At 42.1% G+C, this 24,641-nt stretch overlaps 1 protein-coding gene across 3 annotated transcripts in view; it reads left to right on the top strand.

Moving 5' to 3' along the window:
* Positions 1–24,641, top strand: part of LOC124154678 (roundabout homolog 2-like) — a 541,903-nt gene that overhangs the window by 159,646 nt on the left and 357,616 nt on the right. The window lies entirely within an intron of this gene.

The raw sequence follows: 24,641 nt of genomic DNA, 5'->3' as shown, positions 1-24,641 counted from the left end.
TTAGCCGGAATAATGAATACCTGTACCCATTCATTAGGCAAAATATCTCCCTTATATTATCGCCACTGTCGGATTGGGAAGCATGTAGAGGTTCTCAAATGATATTCACCCTGTCTCCGTGAAAGGTATCTGTTGTTCTTAAATACCCAAACAATCTCATCATAACACTTATCCACTTGTGTTCCACTAGCAGTGTGACGAAATAGAAAAAAATATTTTTAAATATTGGTCTATTATTTCAAACTTCACAATGCCTGGCTTAAAAAAAACTTCACACGTAGATGCTAGCTCATCGTCGAAAAATTACGAGGAAAAAGTTATATTTTTCGTACAGTGAAATAGTGAATAGGTCACACCCATAGATGTTTCTTAAATTTTTCGTAACTAGGGTAAGTTTTTCTGGATACCTCTGTATAATTCTAAATTAATGAAAAGTAACTCGAATCACGGTGATATTGTGATTAGTAAGTACCGTTCTTTATTCTCTGATTTTATATTTCTTCAGCCCATTGTCTATTTGCGTAGTCAATTTAGTTTTCCAATTAAAACATTGACGGTGAATTCTTTCAATTTTATGGTATGTGGGATATCCGCTTTTTTATGTAGCTTTGAGCGAACACTCAATGGGCTCGGAGCTGAAATTGCAATTCATAGAAAGAATTCGGAAGCGATTGATGTTGAATGGAAGCATGAGTTAACGGCGAAACAAAAGTCAAAAGTCACTCTCTTTCAGACATTATCTCGTAAGGAAAACAAATGGTGGAATTTGCGCCCGCCGCTTTTCGTGAGTTGATGACGTCATTGGAGGTTTGGCTCATTTACTAGTTCAGGAAAAACCCATATTTGAGGTAATAAATCGCTCTCCAGAGCAAATAAAAGTGCCGAACCACGCGAGGCCGAGGTGGAGCTTTTTGGTCCGCTGGGCTCGAGTTTTTCTTCGTCACCTGCGAAATGGCCGTCCGTTATTAGAGGAAATTAGAGAAGGATCGAAAAATAGGAAAGAAACGAGTCATTTTACTTTTCAATCTCGGACAAAATTGAAGAAAATCAGTGGATTAACCAGCAGTTGAAGGTTCGTTGAAGTTTTTTTTACGGAGGATTCGAAAATTGATCTCTTTTGAATCACACCAATAACGTAATGCCCTCTGACGATTTTCTCATTTCCAATCTCGTGTGTGAGCCAGATTGATTGGATAGCGCTCGATATCGCGTCCACGGTAAATAAAGCTAACCTTTTCTCTCCATTAATTTTTTTTCATCGCTTTACGTGTGCTCGCATGTGGTGGTATGGATGATGCTCGCTCATGTTGCCTAGGCGAGTGTGTGTGTGTGTGTGTTCCTTGATTGGTTCTGGCCAAATGGGCTGGAAAATGGCTGGACGCTTTGGATGGCGGAGGAAAATTAGCGCGCCGGCCATTTTCTCCTCGGGAGCAATAAAAATCGGTCGTTGCCATGGTGAGTGCGTGTTTATTAGCGACCTCAACTATGAAAGATTGTTTGCGATCCGAGGAATGTTTGAGTGTGGTCTCCCACCATTTCGATGAGCACGGTTTGCGAGCGAGAGAAATATAGTATGATACGCGCTTTATTCTGAAAATACGACTCCTTGGATGCATCATGTGATATTGTCCTCATTTATCACGGAAAATGTTGAGTAATTTAACGGAAACGGATTTTGAATCATAGAATTGTTTCTCTCCATCATATTCGGTAACGAGGATAGATATTTTCATGTCCATAGCATAAATATATAATTTTTTCCGTTTTAAAGTCACTGTGAGTCGCATATTGTGTGCCTAATAAACTTAGCCTGACTTCAAATCGATGCCAACTCACGTGGTCCCCTGTGTTCGGTTTGGCGTCCATCATTTGGCAGAAACTCACTCGGTGGAAAACCCGAGGAGAATCAATCACCTTATACCTTGTGATGGCCTTCATATCCTGCGGCACATGGTAATGTGGCGAAAATGACTTCATTCAAATATTTTTATCCACATTTTTGGTGTTCGTTCTTTCTGCGAAAATGAGGGCTTCATATTGCACGATACGCAAAGTAATTTAATCTCATGTAGGCTGTGATGTATGGATGAGTGAAAGAAAAATGAGTTCATTAGAACCTAACGTCTCATGGCACGACAACGATAAGAAATGCACTCTCCGACACAGCGCCCTCTTACTTAAGCAAACCATGCGGAGGAAGGTAGAATGAATGTAGAGTCGCCCATGATGATTTTATATCTTCAGGTTTACCCTCGGGTGGGTGTGTGGGACGGGGCAACAGTAACTAACCCTCATCCCTCTTAACTTGCCTCCATCGTACCCGCCACCGCCTCACCTGTTTCCTTGACAACAAACATTATATCCCTCTTGCAATTATTGTACTCTTCGATGATTAGAAACTTATACAAATGATGATAACGATAATTAAAATTAATAGTTTTGCTCCTCGGGTAGCATTCATTGGGCGTGTGGTTGGTTGGCGACAACCCCATCGTCAATTAATTCCACAAATCCCCGTTTCACTTTACCACGGCACTCGAATTTCCCGAATATCGATATTTAACATAATTAACCCGGTAACGCCTGAATTAAAAAGTTTCTGCGATTTTTGTGGTAATCATGTACCTAAATGGCAATGCAATTTTGAGTCATAAGGTGCAAAATTTATTCTTATGCCACTAATAGTTACGCCTATCGGTACCATATGGTACCACCACAATATTTTGCATCATAAATATTAGGCTCACATCAAATAACCATACTTTATATGGTATAAAAATGTTATAACAATCATAAATACATAATAAAACTTTTATATTAACGGTGCATAAGGCGTAAGTAAAGAAAATTGAAATGCTTGCTCTAAAAATTCCGTTTTTTTTTTGGGCTAGTTGATAATTCTCAATTTTCAAAAACGACTCTAAATGCGTACGTTACAGCTTTAAAATAGAAAAGTTTTCGGAAAATTGTTGATGTAAATTTTTTTATAAATTTAAAACTCTCAAAAACCCTAACAAACTACGATGAATGACAAAAAAGTTACGTTTAGCACTGCACTACCAGCTGGTAGCATCTGGTACCGCTAGGTGTTAACGGGTCAAAAAGTAAATTATGCTTGCATAAACTCAGAGCAATCGTGATGCTAGTATCAAATGTGGAATAAACAATTAGGAGCCACGCTGAAAAAGTATTAGGAAAATAAAAAGGTAGTAGGTAATGGCATAAATGTTGCACGTCCTCATCGGCCTAATTCGTGCTGGGTGGGAAATCCCCTCATTCGTATTCGCCTCCATCATTTCAGGGAGCTATTTTTTTTTAACCCAACTTTTTCAATCGTTTAGAAAAACGGTTGGTCTTCGTGACCGGACTGTATACACACCTTCCGGCAGAGCAAAAGTGATCGTGCAATTTGCGCTCGCGATGTGGAGGGTGCGGGGGGTGTGTTTTAGAGGTTGGGGGGGGGGGAGGGAAGGGAGGCGTGTGCCGGGGAATGAGCGCCATCGCAACCAAAAGAGAGCGAAATTGCCGTCGTCGTCGTTCGATTTTGGCGCTGTGATAAGTATTGATCCCGGTCACCTGCTTCGCCCAAAAACACTTCCATTTAATAAAATCCTCCCTCGGGAAGGCGTAGCCGAGTTAATGAGTAAACATTCCCCTTCTCTCCTCCTCCCTTCGCCTCACTGGCTTTTGTTTTCACCCATAATTGTCTCTGGATTTCATAAAAATTAACAGGCAGCAAGATTATATATAACATTGGGTTCACTCACCTATTTTACTTAATTTTCGATTGCGGATTGAGTTATAAAAATACAAAGAAAGCCTTATTTTTCACTATCAGTCATTTTCTCGGTAGGTAGAAGTAATCGAGTTGTTAGTCTCAAAGAATTGACGGTAAATTAACCCTTTCAGAGGTAAATTGATGACGTCACGTACTCACGGCGAGGGGGTCACCAGCTTTTCAGCTTCTCCTTGACCATTTGGCTGGACCGTCTTGTGAGCGATTTTCTCCTTCAGCGAGTGTTTCTTACCGAACGAGGAAATGAACAAATGCGTCACAACTCGTGGAAAGAGGGCGTAAACTTTCGCGATCTTCTCGTTTTAAAGTTACGGCTTACTGTGGAAGATTTCTTTTCGTTGTCATTTATCGATCCCTTCCATCTGACGATTTCTTTCATTGCATTACGATTTTTAGTCTAGACGAATGATCCTATGGGATAGCAGTCACAGGAAAACCCGTTGTATTTTCTCCCGACTTTTCAGGCTTCTGTGGGTCATTACACTTTCTCTGGAATAGTAATGGTGAGGTACTTACCCTGGATGGCGGAAGAAAATCCGTGAAACATCGTCCCGAGGGTACAACGGTCAAACGAATGGCATCAATACCTGGATTAATCAGGAAAACTAGCGTAATAAAAATTGTAATAAGTATGTGTTTACCCAAAAAAATATTTTACTATTTCTGTTCCAAGTCTTCATACATCCTTCAATATATGGTATTCAATGTATGTGACAATGGGTATCCATAGGCGAGGGATCCAATTTATCTTCCAAGTCGCAATCGCATTCGAAAATTAAGAGCTGAAGGAAAATATTTTAAATTGGCGGCTTTTCCCATTTGTTTAATATAGATATGTGTAGTGCAATTGTCGTGGTGCTCCTCAAGATGGCCGAATGCGCAATTTCTTGGCTTAAATTGGGTACAGAGGGCAACAATGTTTGATTGTTACGGTGTTCATTGATTTGTGTGCAATCTTCGATTAGGTTTCCTTACATCTTTCGTCTGCATATACATATTTCCGTCCGCAGTAGACAGAGCTGGCGTGCCCTCCTACCCAGCACTTCATTTTTTTAACCTCTTTCGCTTTATCGCCTTTTTTATCTTAACACGAATGTTTTCGTCAAATTTTTACCCCCAGCAATTTTATGTAAAACGAAAGCATTTGTTTTTCCCTTCTCCTTTAAACATCGCTCCCAAATATTAAAATTATACTTTCCTTAAATCGCCCGATGCTTTAGCATTCAGTTTGTCCTTCGTTATCACCTTGAGTGGGTTGCTGAATGCCTTACCTTGGTTCTTGTCGAAACTCACATCTCAGGAGAACCGGAATTCTTGCTTCTACGGGAGTTTGTTTGGAACTAACGCATCTTGCGTATCTGTGAGCAGCGGAATGTCGTAAATGACGCTTTTAAGCGCATTGAAACGCCCTTCACGGCAAGATGTGAATCGACTGTATACTTTCAAACATGAGGAGTAATGAGGAAGATATGTGCCTAATTGAATGTGCTGAAACTATTAGCATCATTAAATTGTAGCACATCTCATGACGCTTTCAAGCAAGTTCAATTTGGTCGTAGTGTAAGAATACCTTATAGGATTTGGCCTTTTTTTAATTTTTCATGTGTTCTTGACTTCAACCCCATCTTGCTGATCTATTAGGAGTGGAATCGATGTTCTGAATAAATGAGATTGTTTAACATTTAGAGATCACTCAAGAGCCCTAAATGAAATAAAAATTAATTATCTCGAATGCAACAAGTGACGTCATTCCTAAAGCTAACATTGCTGGTTACAGTCATTTAAGGAGAAAATTAATTCCGTTTTGACTCCCGCGTCCATGCATTGTTCCAACTGAATACATATATATTAACATGTCTTATCGTGGGTCAAACTGGTCATATGTGGCGTGCTGAAACGATTAGCAAAATGTGTGGTCGCACTTATAAGGTTGGTCAACAGTGTTTGTGTTCGCTTACAGATGCTCTTTTGTCATCGGAGGATGCATGTAACCACGGTCGGAATTCAGATGTGGCACTGAGATAGGTACCAACTCAAAATTAAGTCTCGAGTCTGGTCTGGGGTGGACTCTACCCTCACCTCCTCTAACCAACTGTCGGCAGGGGGAGCGAAACTACAGCTTTAATATGCTAATTAATGACTTATCGAAACGATTTATGAGCGCCTTATCATCGTTGCCAAAATCACCGAAGGTCCTGTTATCGTGAATTGGAAAGCGAAAGTCATCCGTTGGGAGACGGAAATAAATGACCCTCTGCGTATCACCTTTTAGAGCTGCAATGACGCGACCCCCAATGATTGTATCGCCTTTGTAGCGCCCCCCTGCTGTGAAAGGAGGAAGCTGATCGCCCGTAGCAATAGCGACAGAAACATCTACTACATAGTTGGTCCCTCCCGTATGCGACGGAACGATAGTGGCGTTAGTATCGTCCGTTCGAAACCCGTGGCTCCGTGGAGCAGACCTCGCGTGACCGGAGGAAAATGGAAGTGAAAAACAAAAACGCATCGGGAAACACTCTCGGTTCGGGAAGTTAGCGTCACTGCTTTCGTGATTTTTGCGGCACGGAAACGAAAGTGAGCTTCCGCGAGAAGAATAGAGTTCTAAAAAAGCCGGGGATGTGCTCCGATACGAACAAGAAACACTTTTTAGAGGGAAATACTAAAGTTTCTAACCGCATTCACTTTAAGGTAAGATTCCGAAAAAATATAAATCCGAAATGGGAGGGTTCAAAACCATCACAAATCCGAAAGGCACTTCTAGGAAAAAACTGCTGATCCGAAAAGGCACGATAGTTCCGTGAAATAAGGTGAATATAGTTTCGTACTTGCATTCTAACTTCTCGTATTGGTGATGGCTGTTTTCTTAATCTGGCAACGAAACCAAATAATTTATACTACGTTTTCCCGTCAGTTAAAGTACTAAAAACTACATTACCAAAGGACCTCCCTTAGCCAATCATTGAATTCTGGAGAACGTATTAAGACTGGTTTACACCACGAAGTCGACTGCTTTTTCTCAAAAAGCATATCTCGCAAAGCATTTTGTGCCAGCACGCATCGTGATGGCAGAAGCAGAAAACAATGGAAGTGACGATAGAGAAATGTATCTGTCCTAAACATTGATCTCTCATAGTAATGAAAAACAAAAACCGAACTGTGACTACGTCGTTTTCAGGCGTACCTCAATCCACGTTTTACGCATCGGTTAAACCCACAGGCATCGATTCCTACTGCTCCTAAATTTTAAACTGCATCGACTTCGCTAATGAATCGAATCGAGATCGACCGCACCCATAATCGATTCGCACCTTCTGCGAATTTTCTCCAGTATTTTCTCCAGTTAACAAAAAATGATGTACACCTATGATTGGTCAATTCCTATACCTTTGAGTGAGTAATGTACTTTCTTTCTCTTTCCAGGTGAGTATATGCAGTCAACCTACCTTCACTTGCGCTTGACGGTTTCGCCTTCCGCGGTGTTTGCGCGAGTTCCGTGAGTATGAGGCAGCATTCGCCAATGGAGAGGTGATTACAAAACCATGGTCGAATGATGAAAATTTTAATCTTTGTAACACTTATTTTTGAGTTGTTTTGGGTTGGATGTTGGTGTGACGATTGGTGGGAGAAGGGCAATGAAAGGGGCAGTAATGAGTAGCAGAGGGGAATGAAGCAATCGTTGTTGACGGCGCGGGAGGGATAGTGTACGGAGTTGGATTGTAAAAGTTGTGGCGTGCGGATGTGTCTTTGCTCCCGAGTTTTTAACTTATAAAAATTGTTTTTAAAGTGTAATAACAATATTTGTGAAGTTTGAAGAGAAAATAAAAAAACGTTACATCTTCAATTAAGTTTTACTCGTTTTGGAGGAAATACTCCCTTACTATTTCCAACGGCTATAAAATATTTAATTTTGGGTTTGTTTTGATTTTGTGAGCTTATTTTGTATCCTGCGAGTACCCAAAATTCTAATTTTAACTACTATTTTTCATAAAAATGATTTTTGCAGTTTAATGTAATTGAAAAACATGTAAGACCAGCGTTTTTTAAACTTATTTCTTTTTCAATTGTAAAGGTTTTCATGTGTAGAGTGGTTTGCGGTTACTTGTAAGAGTTGTTCATTCATTCGCATTAAAATTTCGTAAATGTATATCATGCAATGAGTATTGATGTTTGCAAATATTTTGAAGGAGACAATTTTTGTCGCAAATCAGTATCAAATATTAATGTGAAAGCACAAAGTTCTTTTTAATTTAATTATGAATCGCTTTCACCAAGTTACGCCTCAAACAATCAATTTTCGCAAATCAGTATTTATTAAAATCTTCAAAATATAAAATAATATGTAAGATCCACTTAATTCCTCCTCGAAGCTTCTAGTGACGGTAGCTGTGTTTATTATATAATAACTTAAGTTAAAATTGGCTGTCCTTTAAGTTCCTCAACGATATTTTATATGGACTTGTGTATTGGACGCACGCGATGGGTCGGCCATAGTCCAGTTGCTCAATTAATGCAACAACTTCAATAAAAACAATTAAGAATGCCAATAAAGCAGAAAGATAAGTTTTGGTAAACATCCACCTCCTTTATCATATAATTCTACTCTGTATATCCTACTATCTAAATGCATTCTCAATATTGCATTCATAGTATTTTCATCTTTTTGTAGTCTGGGGTGTGTTTTGAGACTGCCGCACCGTTCGAAGAGGCGCTATTTGCATTCCTGATTTTATTGCAGAATGTGGCAAAAAAATTAAGCATTGCCGGAATATTCTAGTTTTCGGCTTCGCTGCGATTGGAAGTCTGTATCCGTCCCGTGGCGATGCGTTTGAGAGATTTAGGGGAGATTATTGAGGGCTCGTGGATTCCCAGAAGGGTCGCAGTCGACGACTGTCGTTCGATTCCACAGCGTGCACGCGTCCTCCGCAGATTAAATCACGCAGAATGGGGTTAGCGGGCGCTACTCTCTCCATAAAAGATCCCCCTCATCCATCATCGCTCTTCTTTTTTTTATACGTGTACCCCTCCCTCCCCCCGAAGCGAATTGAAAGAGGAAATCTAATGACGGGAGGCCGTGGGAGTTTCTGGGGGGGGCAGGGGGACCCCGTCTGGTCTCTTTTCCATCTCATCTTGCTCCAAAATGAATCGCCTTCTTCATGGCATAACGAGGTTAGAGGGTGGTGCGGAAGGGACCCCTCCCCCTATAAACCCCTGCTCTTTAAGGGTATTATCCCTCGCCACCCTGCCTCTCTTTCTCTCTATGCGCGTAGAGACCCTGGCAATTGCCGTATTCGGGAGCAGGGACCCCTATCCACTCGCCTCCTCCTCCTCCTTCGTGTCGATGTAATGAAGTGATATGTCTATGTGTATGCGGGAGCCGTGATTCTCTCTTATTCGCTTTCCACCCCATGTGCGCGGTTTCAAACCCCAGCCGAAGTAGACATCTTTCAGATGTCCCTGGTTCACTGTTACGTGGAGGACATTACAAGCGTAAAGGCCGTTTTACACGGTACACGGAATTGCTCAATCTGGCGTACGTGCGAAGGCGCAATCAAAATTGCGTCGTGTAAAGCGGTAAATTGCAAGAACACATGCGATAATGCGTGGATGCGAGACGGCAAAATAGCCCCTGTTCTAATTTCGTTCATGCATTCGCGCTATTCCACGCCATTTTAGAAATTAATGCAGCTCTAACCTGCGCAATTCCGTGCCCCGTGAAAACGGCCTCAACACTCCGTCCGTCGGATGGGACGTTAAGCCGTGGTCCCCTTGGCGCTTTTCCTTAAGAGCGCCGAGGGCCGATGACGACGCGACGCCGGGTTTCTCTCCAACCTTTCTTCCCTACTCTTCCCTCTTGGCGCAAATGACCTTGGCTGTCGGTCACCTCTTCGAAATCCCAAGCAATAATTTATATCCTATGCTTTTTGCCCACTTAGTGTTGGAGCCCTCAAAGTGCGCTCTTAAAGAGAAAGGATGGATGGACGACCTACAAAACCGTATTCCATTTGAGTTAATGATTTGTCGTTAATTAAAAATATACCGCCAACAATATTCCGTGTGCTAAATTTGAAGTTGTAATCTAAATATTTTCTCAGATTTACAACTGCTGTATTGTGGATACAAAAAATGTTGAATAGTCTACATTGTATGCCCTGAAACTTTCAAGATTATGGAGTAAGTTTCAAAGAAATAATCACTTCCTCCTTCAGAAATTCAAGCCTAAGGTTCATTTGCGTAGGTTAGAGTAGGGCTCACATCAGACTCAGCCACAGGTAAGTAGCATGTTAATGTGAGCCATTCAGGGTGGTGGGAGGATCAACTCCTTTCCCTGCGCCGCTTCGCACAATGAGGAGTTTTGTTTTTGGGTGTCCCAAGGCTCCTTCCGGGACCATCAAAACTGATGAAATGCGGCCGTTTGAGTGGAAGTGATGCGTCCTCTAAAACTAATTGGTATTTTTCGCTCGGTGTCGACGACTGACCAATTGTAGCAGTTGCATTGTAAATGTCCACATTTACTGCTACAAACAGCGATGAATTGTCGTAACGGAACACTTAGCGTGATAAATCAGCGCCCATATCTGAATTGCGGTGTTTGTATTACAATTTAGCGCGGATATATTACCACCTGAAGTGAAGTGAGCGTGTGTGATGGGGTTTGATTTGATTTCGAATTAACGGTCAAGTTGGCTTTGAACTTTGGAGCTCTCTCGTATTCATATTCTCCATGCGCTTTGCCGCCGTGTTTTGTTAAGTGTGAATCGTGGAAGGAGATGCATCACAATTAAAAGTAACGTGGATATAATAATGGAATCAGGAAGTGAACACCGGAAAATAAATCGATGCGACTTCTAAGAAGCGACAGCTCATCAACTCAATTTCAGAACATTGTGTACGACAGGTGGCTATTTTAGTTCTGCAGGTGACTAACAGTTGGCGTCCGGTACTCGTTTATATTTTTCTACGTACGGCACGAGGCCGAGGAGATAGTTTTTTCTTTGATCATAATTTATATTTATTGCTTACTTTTTCAATTGACGGGCTTACATTAACTTAAATTTGAGAAAACTCTCATATCCGATTAATTTACCCTCACTAACCCTCCGTAGGCTTTTATAAGATCCTTCTCTTTCCTTCGTGAGTCGGTGACGTAGTTCGTACGCCAGGATTCGCTGGTAATCCTTATGCGCACTTCGCTCTGAATTGACCCTGCGGGTTTCGCGGCTGGCTGCGCGGTTCGTCAAAAACCTCTTCGGGCGTACAGACAGCGTTACTCAGATGTTAAGCGAATTAGGCTGGGAGCCGTTGGAGACTCTGAGGCTGCGCGCTAGGCTTAGATTGCTTGAACAATTGAGAATGGATATCTTTAAGAGCGACACGGAGGACATAATATTAGAGCCACACTATATTTCCAGGTCCGATAGAAGCGATAAATTAAGAGAGATGTTTTGCCGAACGGATATATTTGGGAATTCGTTTTTCCCCCGAACCATAAAGGACTTTAATAAACGCTAGTCTCAACTTCGTTAGAGCACTTCATTTTTTTAGCTGTAAACGGCTGGTGTCCTAACACCCTTTGCCACACGCCTTTTAGGCGGCTTGCGGGAGATGTATACCCTCCGTAGGTTCGGAGGCGACCCTTTTATCCCTCCGCAAGTCGGTCCGCATGCGTTTCCCCGTCGATAATAACCCTGGTGCCTTCGCTACCTCGTTTGCCTCCCTCTCCTTCCTATCGATTTAATGAAGTGTCCGAATGAATGCAATGCCCTAATGTCCCCCCGACCCATCTGCTCCCTCCTTCACTTCACTTCTGTCGCTCTTTCGGTGAGCGTCGCTTCGCCTAAGGCACACATACTAGGGCGGATCGGAAAAATCGATGTTTTTCAAATCCATCTGGCCCAATGAAAAAAAGTTGTGGGACCGGTCAAAAATAAGGCCTGAAAAATTCGAGACCTCTACGTGAACCCCTGACCCTCGCTCAAATGCAATTTAGGGGGGGAGGGTCTAAATTCGAAAAATACAATATTTTATGGACATTTCCTGTACATTTTTCCGAGTTACTGTTCTTCCAGGGCAAGCATTTCGTGCATTTTGACGTATCTGCCACCGTTTAGCCACAAAATACCTAATTTGAGTCCTATCAAAATTCTAAAAATATTATATTTTTCGACTTTTGACCCTCCCCCCCTGAATTGAATTTGAGCGAGGGTCAGGGGTTCACCTAGAGGTCTCAAAAATTTCAGGCCTTATTTTTGATCGGTCCTACAACTTTTTTTCACTGGGCCAGATGGATTTGAAAAAAATCGATTTTTCCGATCCGCCCTAATACACAAGCCACAGGGCCGAATTCGAGTTCGGTGGCGTCCGATACGTGTGAACTAATGTGTACCGCATATTTTTGGTACCTGATTATCAGACACCGCATATCACCGGACAGCCCCACCACTCGAATCGGTTGCAAGCGATATCCAAAAGGCCGCGAATTCTCGTCAGAGGCACACAATCTGAGCGTGGCGTTCCCACGTGCGAGATTCAGATTCGTTTGTTATTTGAGGTAAACCCATTGCAGCTTAGAAATCGAAAAAATTGTTGCTGAAAAGTTGATGCATTAACGAAAACTTCTTTGATATCAAAAGAAACTATGTAAGAGTCAATAAAAAATATCCCTGGGGCCTCCAAAAATATCTCCGAAAACACTGGTGCGCGATAAATACATTATCAAGCGTAACGATAAATTACGAGCATATCGTCATCTTTTAACTGAAGAGTAACTATTAATACGCGAATAGAATTGCAAAATTAGGAATCGACCGAATACGAACCTGATATGAACCGCGTGAGTATAAAGAGGTTACTCGTTTTTGACGGCCACCATTAACGAATCGAAAATATATTCATTTATTTATTTCATCACCAAAAACGGCACAAAGGCTTTTTAATTGGCTGTTCCTTAAATAAATAATACCTAAAAGATAACAAACAAATGCACAACAAATAAAAAGTAAGAGAAAACAAAATTTTTAAACCGAGGAAAGGGCACTATTGATTAGACAATGGTGCCCTTTTTTATTATTTTTTATTATTATTCAGATGGCATTTTAAAGTGGCTTTGTAATTAGGGGCAGAGGAAAATAGGTGCAGGGAAGGGATTTTTGAAGTATCGTGCCGTAACGTTTTGATATATCGTGTCGAATAGAATCGTTAGTGAACGAAACGGGCCTAAGCGATCCGAGTTCGGAGAAAGAGTGGATGGAGATCTGAACAACGTGTATGAGTTATTTGTGGATGGCATTTGTATTGAGGCGTCGGAATAAGTCAAATGTCTGGGAGTTACGATTATGTCAAGCCTACTGAGGTGAACGCATGTAAGAAATATTTGTGGCGGAGTCCCGAAGAAGCTGTAGGATTCGTCGAGCGTGTTATTGCGAAGTTTTCCTCAGATGAAAAAGCGAAAGAGGGAGAGAGAGAGAGATGCTATTTCGCACTCCGCACCTTGAATACCCGACAACCATTTGGCACCCTGCGCAGAAAGACCGAAAACAATAGAAACGAAATCTGCGCGATTCGTCATAAACTGTTGCGAGCGAACGGGAAGCGTTGCTGAGCTTTTAGACATATTTGGCTGGGGGTCGCTGGAAACTCGGAAGGTGGGTATTAAGCTTCGATTTCCTGCGCAATTTAGAGCAGATTCCTTTGATAGCGACACGGAGAACATCATCTTAGAAACCACTTTATTCCCATGTACGACAGAAACGATAAATTAAGAGAGATATTTTGCCGAACGGATTGGTGTGGGAACTCGTTTTTCTCCCGATGGAAATAAAGAACTAGAATAAATGCTAGATAATTGTCAGTAGACAAATCACTACAGCGCACACCATTTTATTGTAAGCGGCAGCTGTCCTATCACCCCCCGCCACACGCCTGGCGCTCGGCGTGGCCTCGTGGCGTGCTGTGTAGATGTAGACGATACTCTGTTCTCCGCATTAGGCATTCCTCAGTCTTGTCGGTGTGTGGGTCGGCGATCCGACTCCAGAGGTAGTGTGAAGTCTCCTTTTTCCACTTGCTTAGCGGTCTCCTGTCTCGCATTTACATGCGATGTATCGAAAAGAAGAGAGCAGAGATTTGTGTCGTCTGTGGAACACTCCATCCTTTGCGCTCCGCCAAATGAGATTTTTCTTCGGCAGGGTCGTTTGTTACTCGGCCCACCTCTTCCTCTCTCACGAGAAATATGATCGCCGTGGCCATTCATTTCGTCCGTGTTGAATATCGCAGTCCGACATGGTCCCATTAGTGATCGTTTTGTGTCAGCCCGTTTACCTGCTCGGCCAGTGGGCGAGACCGACTCAAAATTACCTCTTCCACCTCATCAATTCCACCTTCCGGCTTGGGGTGCTTCATTCCCAATGGTCAGCGGTATTTTAGTCCAACAGCTGCGGGTAAGTGTAGTTGTACTTGTTTAGAGCAATGTTCATATTTTATTGTATGCCTTTTCAGGATCCTATGCATAATTAAGTCAACGTAATCCTGTTTTCTCTCGAATCATCCGTATCCGTATTGTAATTTCGGATTAATAAGGTTTGAGTTAATGAGTTAGGCCTGAAAATTATTTTTTTTGTGTAGTGACTCACTCCGCGTATGACATATTGTAGAATTTGCCACGATGTAAAAACTGAAAATGAGAAGAAATGTATGTAGTTATCATCGAACAGACATAAAACATGGCGCAATTAAGAACTATAAACAATAATGTTCCATGTAATGTGCAGCATAAGACTACCCGAAGTGGTGGACTAATTATCCTACCAAAGCTTTGCCAAAAATAAAACATGTTCTCTTGCTGTTGCCATTTTAATCTTCATGTAAAAGTGTTTTAAATTATAACTAAAAAAGGAGAGATGTAGTAGAGTCAGTCACTCTGTGTAATCGGTGCAGTAGAATTCGCCGCAATGTTAAAACTGAGAACAAAAGAACGAAGTTACTATGTCGAGCAGACCTAAAATACGGTGAATATTAATTGTGAATTATAGCCTTTTGGATTTTATTTGACTTAGAAAGTTTTCATAGCTTCGTGCTCTCAACTTTACGTTTATTGTATGGTTAGGTTAAATCACAAAATGAATGTTTTTGCTCTTCCTCCCGCTAATATCAATCAATCTACCGTACCTCGTGTATACCATTTTCTATTTATTTCATGTATTTCTTTTATTTCTGCCTTCTCCCTTGATTTCATAGCGTCTACTCGTCACCCTGGCGTCGATTTTAGCCGAGTCACCGTATTTTCCAGGAGAAACCGGGCATAAACCCCTCCACCCTCTTTCCCCCCCTCCCCGTCACATTTTTCTGTCCCCCATTCATCATATTACGATGTAAATGAACGTACATGAATCCGTCTTAGGCTAGACTCGTAAAATTCGTCGCTATAAATTTTCATCGCGAAAGTCAAGGGTGTTGACCCGGTGTGTTTTGTGACGAATGCTCGCGAGGGAACCAGAAACAAAAGACGAATGAGGGGCAGGGGCGGGGAGCCAATGAGATTGCTTGCTTTTTGTTGGCTTGCGCCCGCGAGTCATATTATGGCGCCGCCGGCGGGGAAGTTTGTAATTATAATAAAAGGAAGTGACTTGATTCATCTGTGCCAGGTGTGGCCAACTCTGAATCCAATCAGGATACTCTCACATTCAAATTGAATCAGTTTTAACATCACGCTAGACAGTGCACTTGTTTTAGGCATGTCAATAGTTGAGAAAGAGTAAGAGATGAAAAAGTATTCAAACGTTCTCCCCAATCCGTTACTTCTGGTGGAGAGAAAAATAAATATAGCAGGAAAAAATTACTATAAAGTGGTAGGATGTATCAATTTAAGAATTTAAAGAATGTGAAGGATGGGAAATTTTAGTCTGCTTGCCGCATTGTTGACAAGAACATTAAAAAACTATTTCATAGTGAGCAGAAGTTTGCGATATTTAATGGCTTCCAAATTGAAAAAATAAAATTTTACGAAATGGATTGGATAGATGTTTATTATATCTTTAAGAGAAGCGGATATCGGAATCCCAGACCTTTGCCAGATGGATTTTCAGGGCGTTTGTCGTGCATTTGGTCCCGACAGCAGCATTCTTTGTGTCCGCTGCGGGTGACCAATTAATTGTATTGGTTTGCCCCCGTCTCGTATTTTGGTCGTTGTGAACATGGGCCATCGTTAATCGGGATGAGCGCAATGGTGGACGAAAAAATTGAGCTTCATGCTGCTGCCGAAGAGATGGACTAAGTGTGTAATCAGTCTGTATTGTCCTCACCATCTTCTTACGATTTGTATCGTCATAAACGTTTTATCATTTAGTCGCGCTGTTGTGGTTCTTGAGTTGAGTGGGCGGAGACTGATAAGAAAGTGGTTCCCTCACACTGACGTGCGCTGATTAACCTCAAAGAGGTTCCCCAGTGACACTAACGTTCAATAAGAATACTCTGAATTCGTTAATTTCGCTGTTTCTATTTGAAAAACAATCTTCTGTCGTGTTTCGTAGGCATCGACGTTTAATCCGGCGCAGTTATTTGAGCAACTTTTGAAAGCAGCGTCAGAAACATTTTTGAAGCATAATTACTCCATGTTTAATATTTCATGAGTCGCACTCTTTCAGGAAACACAGTTTGAAACTCATATTTCACGTTTATTGCTCCGAAACGAACGGACGCCATCTTACTGATTTATTGTCGTAAGCAAATCTCGACGCCACTCAAGGATAGCCACTGAATGCTTTAGTTTTCCTTTCGAATTTCTTTTTAATTTAGCAATTAAAGGTTTTTTTTACATCTTGTTCTTATAAAATCTTTTGATAATACCTTTTTAAAACTTTCAAGGCGGCTTTAGTAAAAACAAAAAAGTCATTAGATGGGTAATGGAGACCGGAATATGTATTCTTCAGGCCAAGAAATGTTTTATATAAGATTAGGATTTCAGAGTTATCGCTTAGGTCCTCCTTGCCTTATAATATTTCCTCGCACTTGGGGCAGGAAAATTTCTCTACCAGTCTTCTTACCAAGTACCCTGAGAAATATTCGTCGGAGCAATCCTGACTTAAGTCCGACTCAGACTAAGTTTTCAAAAGGAATTTTCAAAAGATTTTATGTAAAAAAAACTTAAATTGCTAAATTAAATAGAAATTTGAAAGGGAAACTAGAGGGCCACACTGATGCGAGCATTCCAATAGGGTGGTTTCCTTTTATTTTTTTATTGCTTAAATCGTACGTATTTCACACTTTTAGATTTTTAAATGATGATATCTATTTTTCTCGATTAAATGAAAAGTGAAAAATTTCAAGCACTCGAAAACGCGACGGCTAAGTATGACTGCCGGGAAAAGCCTGTGTGACGTCATTCTGGTTCCCGCTGCCGCAAAGTGAGGCGACCTTGGGGCGAGGACATGTGCGCCGCTAGGCGCAGGCTGCTAGCAGGTAGCGCTTGGGTGAAATAACGATTATTTATACCCTATCAAACGAAGGAAACTTTCCGGACATAGGCAATTTTAATAGATGATTATTAAGAAATGCTTCCCTGAGCTTCGTGCCTCATCCATGCATTGGTAATCTCAGACGGTGTAAAACTCCTATCTACTCGTATAGAAACTAGGTCCTTGTGACGACACGCGGAGTGGCATCGCATGGGCGCCAATCTGGCCTTTTTCAAATGAGGTTAAAATTGACCATTGCCATTCGTCTAAACTGGAATTTCTAAAACGAAATAATTTGTATATTATGAATACACTGCAAGAGCGTGACTTCAAACAGAATCACTTTTTCATCCAGTATTTTGGAGTCGAAAATCATCCACTGAGCCTGTGGTAATAAGTGGCTGCGTTTTTCACTGTATCAATGGAAAGCTAAATCGGTCGTTAGAGTTCTGGCCGAAAGTTTGTTCGGTTGGAAAGAGAATATTTTAAAAATTTCATGATTTCATTTGTGGAATCTGTGTCCCGCTTGCGAGTGCGACTAACAAAAGACGGCGAGAGAATTGCGGCAGAAGCAGGGATTGTGATGACGAATGGAAGGGAGAAGTCGAAAAGGTGGGGAGGAATAAATATTAATAATAAATATAGTGTAGTGTAAAGGGAGCCTTTTCATTATTTCTGGTGCGCCCCAGCCAATCCCTTGCCTCGTTTTTCTCCCCCCCCCACCCACCCACCTCCGCCCGCAATACAGGGTAAAAAAAGTGTGGAGAAAAACAGAGGGGGCGGGATTTTTTATGAATTTTTTTGGGCGCAACCATTGGGAGTGAAGTGAAGGCGTTTGTTTGCAGGGGATCGAAATAGAGGGCAGCAGCGGCGGCGGCGGGGCGAGTAGTTGCGATGGCGGGAAGTCCCGCATTAAATGTTGAGTAGGTCTTCTACGGGTTAGTGCGAGGGCGGATTTATTCCGAGATTTACGGCGGACCACGTCAACAACCTCACTCCAACTCGGGAGAGAGAGAGAGAGAGAATTCCCTCTCATTCTTTCGTTTCCCTCCACCACCCCACCTGCAATAAGAAAAAAAGAAACGCGTTCCCCGTAAAGACATTCATTCTCTTTCGATAAGTTGAAGCCGTTTGCCTTTCGTGCCTCCTTTTTCGCTTCTCTCTTCTTCTTCGTTCTCTTCCTCCCTTTCTTCTCCTCCTTCTCCTTCCACGCCACCGACCAGCAAATATTATAATCGTCTTGCCCTTTTAATGAGCCCACTTGAATACCACCGCAGACCCCCATTACTACGCCACGTTTATAAAAATACTCACTCTGATTTACCCTCCTCTTCACCTCTTTTTTTGCCAATTTATAAACTAATTCCGCGAGTACCTCGTTCGGCCTGTTCGTTTTTTCTCGGCCAACGTGTAAAAATAAGTGAGTGGGATCGTTCCAGTCCTATCGGCATTAACTTCTCCTTCCCGAAAAAAATGAGACTGCTTATTTATGTTTCTTGGTCCGTGCGTCAATGAATGCAGAGGCAAAATAGGTGGCGTTGGGAATCCGCCATGACGATAAAATATGTTCTCCTGGAGCCGATGCAACGTAAATTCAAACTGATGGCTTTCGTCCTCGTTATGGGCGGCCGAGAAGTATTCCGGTTGGAGCCGCAATGAGATTTCTGGAGTTTCAGTGCATAAAATTGCAGCCACTGCAGAAACTTATTTATCGACTTGTCCGCCATAGTGATCTACCTCGTCTGTTGTGATTTTCGCAAAAGTTCGTGTTATTAAAATAAACGGTCGATTATATTCTGTTATCCGAGACTGCCAATACACTCAGATGGTACGTCCAATTTATGCATTTCGTCAACACAGTGGATAATTATTTCCTTGACAAGCAATTACAAACTCCCACAAACTGAAGAATGGTTTGGCCCGTGAAGTTCGTTAGTGCTCATAAACATAAATCGAGGTTAGCAGTGGAATAACCGACTCTTCTGGTCGAAGCATAGAAGTGGAGCTAAAAATGTTCTGGCAAGAAAAGTATTCCACGACAAATTAATGACTTAGTAGGTCCATTAACTGGATACCATTCATCCAAAACGTCCCTCTTATTCCTGTTGTTTTTATCTGTTCCTAACCCTAACACAGTGTTCGTTTTGTTATTAGCTAGTGTATGTCCAGTGCAAGCCGTCTCAATTGGAGTTGTATTTATATTTAACATTGAAATTTTAATTTTTAATTTTTAACATTGAAACCCCATAAGGCAAATTCAAATTTTTGGTTTGGACCCAAATTGTGAGGTCAAATGGTCAAAATTTTAAAATTTTGCTTACACTCAACAAAACTTAGGACCTTTTCCCATAAGTGTGCCAATTTTCATGAACATAGCTCTACGGAAAGTTACTAAAATTACAGGTCAAAAATGACACACGACACTTGGGACAGTCTGTATATTTTCCGGCCTGGGTGGTTTAGTTCTCGCCTGCCAAACCGATGGTCGCGGGTCTCAGTCCTGCATGGTAATGGGTGTATTTAAATATGGCGTTCAATTCTCTTTAAATGATCGTAATGAGGGGAACCTGTGATCATTTTTGACGTTATTATTTTTCGCCTTTATATGCGCCAAATAAGTTGAATTCTGTCTTGATAAAGGTTTTGAACTGCAGCCTAGTTTTGTTGATGTCCTGTTGATGTTCGAGGTAAAAACCAATTCCCTCGCCCGTTTTACTGTCGACACATGCTTCTTATTTTGTCGTTGCCGTCGGGACTGGATATATGTATAGTGTAGCTCTAAGATGTTCTTCGTGTCGATCTGAGAGATATCTCCTCTTAGTATCTCATTTTTTTCAATTAAGAATGTCGTCTAACGCGCGGATATTTTCACATTTTAGTATCCCCTGACGGATGGTGAAGTGCGATTCGTCAACGTATACTACTTTTAGTGTTCCTTGTGATATGCAGTGAGGAGCGTGGCGGGCAGAGCGCTTGGGTGCTGGTCCGAGGGTGCGTGGGTTCCATTCCTGAGTGAAACCCTAGGACACAAAAAAGTCCTCAAAGATGGAGGGAAAGGAAGTGGCCCCCCGATACCCTGAAAAGGTCAGCCACAGGTCGTACCGAACTAAGCCACAGGAGGAGCATGCAAAATGCACGCTCCTCGTGTGGCTTAGTTCGGAACGACCTCTAGCCTCACGCGCCCAAATCAACCATGGTGATAAACCTACAGGTATGGCGGACACGAAGTCAGCAGCGTTTGCTTTACAGCCATGAGTGGCCAAAGAACGCGCTGAGCCGTTCGTTTTATTCGAGGGATGACACCGCCAACCAAAGTCTCGTTCACTTGTGAATACGTTTCGTGTACACTGTACAGTTCCATTCCCGAGTTTTTCGTGAACACTTGATTTGGTCGTACTAGCCCAGTCATTGCAGCTGAAAATCAGCTGTAACTTCCGAGTTCTTTAAAACTAAACGAAATTTTGTGCTTAGTCAGAGAATATCATAACGAACGTTAGTGGCATAGCGCTGACATAGATTGACGCCTTAGCAATGGGGTGGTTTCCACACCTTGTCGGGGGTGGACATTTTTTCTCACTGCAACCCCAAAAATCGATAGTGGAACACATATTAATCTAACAATGACAAATAAGGTTTTTTGATGAATCAATACTTATTGAGTTATTCAGGAATCAAAAGTTGGCTCCTTTATCGAAAGCCCACGTTTTTAAGCGGTTTCTCATGAATAACTAAAACACCACGCCCAGTGTAAAACAAATATGCAATAAAAAAGATTTAGGTGATAAAAAAGAGAACTTTTTTCGCAAGCTTCGTGTACTCTTGCCTTAGAGATGTAAGCCCCATGTTTTTGGCTTAATTTACGTTCCCTGTGAATCGGTAGGAGGAGGAAAAGTGTTCCTTTAGATTCTCATCGGGATACGTTTGTCGCTGTCGTGGTTTGAAAAATGGCGAATCGTGGCGCTCAGTGCGAATTTTCTGATTTCGCTCGTGTTCCTCGTGTGTGGTGGCGAAATGACGCTGGCAGAGCCATAAAGCCCCCTCGCCTCCGCCAGGGTTCCAGGCGCCCCTTCTCCATCATTAAGGGTCCGGGGGGAGCGGAGGCTAATGCCTCCTTCTCCTTTTTTATTATTTGGTCATTAGGAGAGCGAAACGGACGGAGGTGAAAAAACGGAAGAAGGAATGATCCTCATCTTTCTTTCTTTTTTTTCTCTCTCTCTCTCTCTCTCGTGCGTCTGTCTTTCTCTCTCTCTCTGTGCTCACGTGGTGTGACTCGTCCGACCAATGCGGTGCTTGGGGTGGAAACGACGCCTTTGGAACGGAATGGAACGGGCTAACTGAAACTAAGCACGCTCCAAGTGGCCTTAATTAGATCGAATGTCTTTCGCACGTATTTTTTTATTCACTCACTCATCGACTCGAACCATAGGTTGGTGTGTATGGGTGAGAGTAGAGGTCACCCCGAATGAAGCCACAGCCGTGCGATTCTCACGCATTCTGTGAAGGGTCTTTTTCCCAGGGCCACCTCGTGCATTTGGAGTAGTTTTTTTTATTTTTCGCTGGATTGTCGTCCGAAGCGGGAACGGAACCCAAGGCCCACCGTTCAGCGACTAAGCCCTTAATCCACACTCCTCGTGCCGTCTGCTCAGATGTAGGAAATCGTTCATTTACTTGTGATAAATACCTTCTTTATTTATTAGATTAAATATTTTTTAGATCCTTCCCCATTGGAATATGATCGAAGTTAAAAATCATGAACCACATATCTATACGTATGAGGTACAATGCGACCCACATCTAAGAGTATGTGACTGGGTGTATTTCTCCGCAACTTTCACTTAGCTCCATGTGGATGCAACTACAACGATTACGCGCGCAATTACGTGGTAGGGGTTCGCTCGCACTCAATGTGCATCTTTCAATCCGATACTTACGACTGTGTACTTTGACATCTGCTAGAATAAGCGTCCACCATTTAGTACCTTCTCACATTTTTCATAATGGCATGTTTTTCATCCGGCGTATTTTTCGGTAATGATGAGCGATAAAGAATAACTGAGGAACGGAACTATTTAACGGTAGACCTTGTTTTTAAATCGCGGTCAATTATGTTGCACGTGCCATGTGGTAGGTGGCAGCATTCCGAAGTGGAAGCGGTGATGATATCAATTAGAAGGGGCTCTCTACGGCCTAGGAATGCGTTAAGCAAGAAAATAATTCAGCTTAGTAAAACCACTTGCCTGTTTCCACACACTTATTTAAACCGACCATGGTTTCGGCAACTCGTGCCATTATCAAGGTACATAGCCTTGGGTGACAGCCTTTTCATATTGGTAGAGTTTTTCAGGAGGGGGGCAGGGGGGAGGGAGGGCGGGGTTATTGGGGTGTGTTCATTCCAATCCCTGCCTTCCCTTCCCCCCCTCCTGAAAAACTCTACGAATATAAAAAGGCAGTCACCCAAGGCTATGTACCTTATTAAATTAAATAAAAAATGTTGTTAAATTACTCATTTAATAGTTGTAAGTTTCTGCTCATACAAACAGAACACTACCCCCACAACATAAACAATTGCGCACAAAACCAATCTTATGTCAACTGGCTGGTTAGGGTGAAATGGTTCACCGAGAGAGCGGAAACGCGCCTGCGGCGCATCAATTGATGAAATAATAATATTCGGCTATGTACCTTGATAATGGCACGAGTTGCCGAAACCATGGTCGGTTTAAGTAAAAGTGTGTGGAAACAGACAAGTTTTTTTAATAAGCCGAATATCAAAGATTTCCACCGTATCACGCCGGACACTGTATCTTTTAAGAAAATAATAGTTACGATTAGTACTTCACGATCGTACGAAAACTGCAGAGTGCTGTGTTGACGGCTATGGATGCTATATGTGGTGCACCACAGATGATGAATCGCTCTCAAACTCTTTCCTTCGTCCGAGTGTTCACTTTGTGTTTGGCCTCGTTTGCTAGGGGGAGTGTTGGGGGGGGGGGCGCTCTTAAAGTGCCCTTAATTACGTCGTCTCGCCTAATGCGAGTCGCGGCGGCCCTGGATGATCCGGAAGTGGAGATCCAGGGGTGGCCTGTGCACTCGCGATGTGCCACGTTACGAGAATCCATTTACATATTGTGACGCAGGTCCGTATGTTTGTGGACTAGGCCGGCCCTTATTTTTCAGAATTGCGAAAAGTTATGTTTTCCTGGTCTCAAAATGATCCAATTGATGTTTATATTCACGTGTTAAAATTTGGTTACTTTAAAATAACGGCAACCCGTGCCCCAAGGGCCCTAAGTACTAAGGAACCTCAGTTGAGATTTTTGGGGCTGAGAAAGCTCTATTTCTATGTAAAACGTAAAAGTAAAACCCTATAGGGCCGATTTTCTGTTTGTTTTGACCTATCTCTAAGCGTTTAGGAGATATCGTCCGTCGTAATGCAATGCCCCCCCTAGGGCGCCACCCCGCACCGTGGCACCGCTGAGGTACGTCCCGCACCAATTACTAGAGACTTCCCCTCAACCCCCTCCCCTCCCTCAGCAAAGACTTTGATCCTGATGACAAGATCTAGCCTCTGAATAAATGACCTTACCTTAGAAATAATTTAATTGCCATAACAATACTTCCAATCCAAGAGATCAATTTATTTTTACTCTCTCCATGAATTTCGGTACATTAACCAAAATAAAATACATTTTCATTGTATTTCTAATTTTTCACTGGCATCCCATACTTGGCAATTAAAGTGCCTTACCGCACGTAAGGGTTGTGTTGCGATGAAAAGTCACACTTAGTGATAAATTTTGAATGGCCTCTTCCTTCAACGTGACTGCCTAAAAATTTTGAATTAGTTTCACCCCTCTCGCTACACAATTATTTCCCACTTGAGGACCCCGAATAATTTGCAAATCGTTCTTGTATGTTCATCCCATTCTCGCATGTGCACATCAAAGAATGCAATGCATATTTACAATACATTGAATATCTTTCTCGAATTAGTAGTCACAAAATTTGGTATAGATACCTAAGTCATGTCTTTGTGTTTATAGAATGCCTTCTTCGGTGGATCATATTTTCCATCACATGACCACATACGGCGTATCACGTTTTTCTTTTCACACCTAGAAATGGATCCGTCAAAGAATGACAGCCCTACCAACCCCTCAATCAGGTACCGCAAGTGGTTTGAAAACCTCTTTTGTGCTGCTTTCGCTATGTCCAGGTTAACACTTTCGTAATTAACTAGTCTTTTTAGGAACCACGGGTCACTGTTGGGAGCTAATGCAGCAAAAGGAGAGGAGAACCACATCTTTTTTCTTTCTTCTTGAATATATTGAAATCTATTCCACTAATAACTGCATTTCGTTCTCCTCTTTATTTGCGTAAAACTTTAAATCTTCAGCCCA

Source organism: Ischnura elegans, chromosome 2, assembly GCF_921293095.1.
Source record: "Ischnura elegans chromosome 2, ioIscEleg1.1, whole genome shotgun sequence".
In the NCBI taxonomy this organism is placed as follows: domain Eukaryota; kingdom Metazoa; phylum Arthropoda; class Insecta; order Odonata; family Coenagrionidae; genus Ischnura; species Ischnura elegans.
This window is presented reverse-complemented; position numbering and strand designations above follow the sequence as displayed.